General features: G+C 37.1%; 1 protein-coding gene across 1 annotated transcript in view; it reads right to left on the bottom strand.

Annotated features, from left to right (window-relative positions):
- tyn (trynity) overlaps positions 1 to 2,458 on the bottom strand; it is a 133,714-nt gene extending 131,256 nt beyond the window's left edge. The window contains exon 1 of the mRNA XM_083110041.1: positions 2,236 to 2,458. The gene's annotated coding sequence lies outside the window, so the exon portion shown is untranslated. The remainder of the gene's footprint in view (positions 1 to 2,235) is intronic.
- Between the last annotated feature and the right edge of the window lie 3,542 nt (positions 2,459 to 6,000).

Consider the following 6,000-nt stretch of genomic DNA (forward strand, 5'->3'; position numbering starts at 1 on the left):
CCCACATCCGGACACACACACATTGAACATTGGAATTTACAAATGATAAAGTACATTCGTGGTACTTAAATGTGTTATTGGTAAAGGCGCAACAAAATGTGTTCCTGACTTAATAAATAACTCACTAGGCACCAAACTCTAACGAGCTGTTTATGTTACGGTAAATTTCCGAAAAATGACCAAAATCTTTCAGAACACTCTTTATAATTGGCGAAGCCTAATTTTCTAAATGCTAGTTTCCGTCCTCAGGTTTAAAACGAATGTATCAAAATAATTATTGTGGAGGTATTATTTGAGATATCACAATCGACACATTCTCCATATCGACTAATAGCTGAAGTTTGCAGATCTTCAAAACACTAATTTCATGCACTAAACGAGCTAGACGTTGATTTGATGTACAGTCACGGACACTTTTTGACTGCAACAATCCCATTGATTTTTAATGGAATTGTTATAGTCCACAAGGGTCTGCGATTGTACCTCGTACATTTCTTGAGGAAGCCAAAATGACAAGGGCTAGAATGGATTAATAATTATAATGGTGAATTCTAACAAAATTGCACTGTAAAAATTAGAATCTTCTTGTCTGTCGTTTTTTTAATAATATATACGTGTTAAAAATGTAATGTGTCCGAAGTGTGGTGCTAAAAACTTTAAATTTAAATTGCAGAATTGGACAGGGTATTGCGTGCTTTTGGTGTACTTCAAAACACGGTCAAAAGTTGTTTCTGGAGATTAAAATGTAATTATGATACACGGAAGTATAATTCCATGGTCTTAACAATAGCTAATGTCAGTACATGCAACAAGCAGGACTGAACGACTTTGATGGTCAGCCTGGATAAATTATGACGCACACTTCACTGTTTTCTTGCACATACTTTCTTTATACGACCTTCAGATCATACAGTAACATAGAAAGCGGGAAGTTCATGAATCATTTCTATGGAGCGGTGAAGTTACTCTACTCTCAAGGTTTCTGACTAATAGTGTATGCACAAATTACATTTTAATGAAAGCAACACTTTGAATGTCTGAGTTTGACTACGCGAATTGCTTAGAAAACATGCAAAACCATTATCGTATATGACATTTTCCGAATATTAATCCACGTAGTACACCCTGGACTTTATTTGCAGACTGGCGAGGCTCTGGCGTCTGCACTCACAGACAGTATAATTATCCTGGGTCTGTGCTGTTTTGTCCATATATGTTTGTGATTGTCCATTCATCCATTTCTTCTTATCACCATTCATTCTAATTTTCGCGATTAGCCAAAGGTGGCAGGAAAGCGAAGTAAAATAATTCAATCAATCATTCGAATTTTACGTTGCTTGGAATTCCTCAGGTTAAAGGAAATTATAATTAATGTACTTTTGGTTGTACATCGCGTTTCCTTAAATAATGGGCAATGTAACACAGAAATCACTCAATGCGAAGAGAATTATCTGAAAAAATTAATTCTGAGATTTTCAGCCTAATTGACATAGCGTTTAAACAGAAACCATTTTGAGAATATTGGAAGCACCATATGCTTTGCTTTGACGGAATGTTTTGCTCCAATCATCATAAAGTACCTCAGTTTAGTTTACTAAACTTTGCTGTGGTAAATTTAAGACACTGACTTGTGTGATAGATGGTGAATATTTGATTGATTGATTTGGTGTTTTAAGTCCACTTTATGGACAGTAAGGCTAATCTAATGAGGACTGGGCCTACAGTTTAAAGTGGTATCGAACCCGGGACCCCTTGATTACAAGGCGACGACGCTATCACTGAGCCATCGGGGAGCCTCTTGCACGATTTCTGTTTAACAAATCAATTACGTTCGTACAAATGTTTGCGTTGTTTAGTCTTGGACAAATTGCCACAACTTTACATTCTTTCTTTACATGTTAGATTTTCGATGATGAAATTTGAGGTATTCCGTCAAGAAGTTCGTTGAACTTTTGCACAGTTTTGGTAGAAACAAATATGTTGCCTTATTTACCAGTAAGGTTGCCGGTTGACAGAAAAACTGCGTGAATTTACACTGTTTGCGTTAACATTGTTATAATTTCGAAACCCGCTGAAAACCAAAGTAACTTCAGAGCTCCAAGAAATCCCAGTGTCGTTGAGTATCTGCTGCCAGTTTGAACACAACACTTAAATCACCACAAAACACTGAAAACTTAAAAACAAGCACAGGAAATTAAGCGAAAATATATAACGAAATAAAAAAATAATATGCACCGTGATTTCTTTCTGCCACTGGTGAAGTTGCCGCCGATGCCTTTAGGGGGGAAGAAGCAGCAACCCACACGATCGTCCTAGTGCCAAAGCGTTCCTTCACTTCCCGGTTCTTCTTCCTTTTTAAACACACACCAACATCGAAACGCCAGCAAGCCGCGACCACTATATTCTGCGTCGGCCCCGCTACCTTTTCTTGGTTTTATATGTGGCCGCGAAGCGTAACGTCTTCTCGGGGTCTCCAACAGACGATGGTGGCTGCGGGGATTGGACGGCAACCTGGATTGGCGCAAGAGCATCTACCTTGATGACATCACAGTTTGTGTGCGACACAGCGTTGCCAACTGTAGCGAAATGTTACCATTTGTGGAGAAAATTTTGTTTATAGTTAACCATAGCTTACCCGTAACGTACGATTGATTGATTGAGTTGGTGTTTTGAATCTACTTTATGCACAGTAAGGCTAATCGGGACTGGAAATACAGTTTAAAGTGGGGTCCGAACCACTATGTGCCCCCACCGGGTATCGAATCCTGAACCCCTTAATCACAAGGCGATGACGCTAACACTGCGCCATCGGGGAAGCTCCCCCGTACATACTTATCTGAGGTGGGCTCACAGGCCCACCCTTTTTTATCATTAAAATTCAAGAAGCCATTTTGTCACTGCTCCCTTTGTTGATGATATATGTTAATTATAATCATTATAAAAAGTATCATCATTAATACGTATCCTTCCTTAAAAATAATCATGCCAAAAATAAGAAATAATAATCAATTGCATGAGTGTTACACGCATATTTTACCATTCACTAAAACTCACCAAAAACATCATAATTTTTCATTAATGCTTTTTTGTCTGCAGATGTGTAGTTGTTAATTAATTACAACAATTACCAAAATTACCATCATTAGTACCAACCAATTCTGCAATTTCGCTTGCACCACTGTCTCGAATAACACGCATTCAAAGATGGAAAATTAATTATGTAGCAAATACAATTGAAAAATGAAATTTCGGCAGGATTTTTTTTTTATTTTTTAATTCTCGTATTTGTTACATAATTAAGAAATAATGTACTATATGCGGTGGTATAAGTTGCAATTTAAAATTAGCTATTTAGATTCACTTATCGCCGTAGTGTTAGGCAACACACACAACGTCTTGCAGGGAAGCGAGTATTTCTGGATGTAGGTGCCCCATTTTTTTGCCGGTTACTATAGTATTTTTTTACATTAACGTATTAAATTGCATAAACTGCTAAGGAATACAGTATTGGTGCATCAAAACACCCAGAGGAATGGATCAAAGAGTACTTTTATCAGCTTCTGTTTTAGTTTCTGTCAGTTGATGAATTTTGAGTTCTGTGTGTAGCTTAATAGTAACCGAGTACGTTGACATAAAAGAGAATATTTTTGCTTCCTGCACAGGTTATCATTTGAAACGTTGAAAATATACGAAAGTGGAAATATTTCTTGTAAGGGGTAACGTATGATTTTATATTATCCAATATTGCCAAGAATTCCTGGTCTTGAGAAGCAGGGAAGGGAGGTATATCTGTCCCTGTTAGAAGGATTCACATGGACGCATGTCTTATGTACCTTAACATGCGTATCTGTTATAAGCCTTCTTTATGTACACCCACCGGCAATAAAAATGGGACACCTAGATCCTGAAATACGGGCTCCCCTTCAATGCGTTACATTGTTTCCTAACTCGACTGCTATGAACCAACGTCAATAGTAACTTTTCAATAGTACCTTTTCAATAGTAACTTTTCAATAGTAACTTTTCAATAGGAAGTTAGGCTATCGCCGCAAAGTTAGGCAACACACATAAAGCAATTCAAGATCTGGGTGCCCCTATTTTACTACCGGTGACTGTGCTGATAGACTAATCGGGACTGGGCCTACAGTTTAAAGTGGAATCCGAAACCTGGACACAAAGCGACGACATTACCACTGCTACGTCATCGGGGAGACCATGCGTAGAATGAAGACCATAGTACAATGTAGATAGAGAAATATGCTAGTACTACCAAAAACACATTTCTCATGTAGGACCTATCTGCAGTTCTCTTGATGCTGAAAGGATGCTTTCCCTTCGCTGCATTGAAATCACCAACAGATTCCTACAGTATCTAGATTTTCCTGTAGTATCTAGATTTTCCTACAGTATGTAGATTTTCCTACAGTATCTAGATGTTTCTATAGTATGTAGATTTTCCTACAGTATCTACATTTTTCTACAGTATGGAAGTGTATTTTATTTAGAGGAAGATTATATATCCAAAGTTTTAGCAGAAACTATTTGAGCTCTGTTACTTTACTGGTATCCTCTTTTAGATATAGCTCTTTGAAAATGATAGATTTTCATTTTTTCAAAACTTGAGCACCAATATATCTGGTGGGGGACCTAATTAAAATTTCATACTCGCAACGTAAAGAGCATTCTATGAGAGGTACCTGTAAAAAAAAAATCGTTATTAATATTGCGTGGATAACAAAGTTATAAGCACAGAAAAGTTAGTCAAAAACAGACAAATTTAGATTATTAGTTACAAAGAAATATTTATTTTTTAAGTAACCATCATATAATTATAGTTATTGTATTTATTACACCAATAGCAAGTCCGTTAGTAGCTATTATAGTGAAATAGTGTGTAAGACAGAGGTTTGTCTGATGCAAGTGGAATACGATGAGTGGGATGCTTCAAGCTGTCAAGTGTGAACATAGTGTCCTTTCAATTGAATAATATGCGAATTCATTACCCATGTTGCTTCTATATTTTTCGTTCTAAGAAATATAGTTTTTCATACAGAGAGCTCACTACATCGATCTTCACAAAACACAAATTTCGATGTTTCTTCTCGAACAAAGTAAGCTATGAACAAAGAAAGAATAAGTGTGCGTGTATTTGGATTCTGAGTCAACCTAAAAGAACGCGCAAAAAATTCCTTGTAAACGTTGAGATCCGTTTTATAATGCTATACTATGTGATGTCATAAGTCCCTTTGAGCATCTTCATATTGTCCCTAATAGCTGGTTCGACGAAATGCTACCTCCTGCTGCACAAACACGCCAGTAAAGGGTTTAATAAACAGTTATTTCGATGAAAGTCCATTCCAAGTTTCTGCTGAATTCGTGTTCTTGAACTGAACAAAGTTATGATGATAATCGAAAGGTATACGTCATTGAGCTTTGAGCATTGGCGCTCCCTTTGAACATGACGTCACCTACGAATCTTGGAATTTAGCCCGAGTTCATTAATTTTGTCGTCTGAAGGTTAGAGCCTAAACTAGCAGTCTAGGTTATGGGAATTTCAGTACGATCATTTCAGATTCAAAATTCAATTTCCGTCAAAAATTTAAAATTTTTTAAACAATAATTGGTTGACACATTACATTAGTATCCACATTTTTGGGAAATAAAGAACTGGGGCTTTGAAATGAAGTACATACACATAATAATAAAGAAACCAAGCAGTTACACAGTGCGGATTATTGGAAACGTTTGGGGTAATTACGATCACGTTTGGGGCTCTTGTGATCTGATCACTAACACAGTCGTGATTTTCAGATGCACTTTCCACATGTAAATTGCTTTCTGCCGAAAGAGCCAACACAGATCTCGTGGAACCACAACTTGCACTTCTGGCATTGTATCCAGTCTCCTTTTGTTGCACTTTCTTCCGAGTAATACTTCATACCACAGAAGCCACAGGGGACGTTCTCATCCTCTTGTGTGATGTCACTCGTAGATTCTTCA

This window comes from Lepisma saccharinum, chromosome 23 (genome assembly GCF_977018435.1).
Source record: "Lepisma saccharinum chromosome 23, izLepSacc3.1, whole genome shotgun sequence".
Lineage (NCBI taxonomy): Eukaryota > Metazoa > Arthropoda > Insecta > Zygentoma > Lepismatidae > Lepisma > Lepisma saccharinum.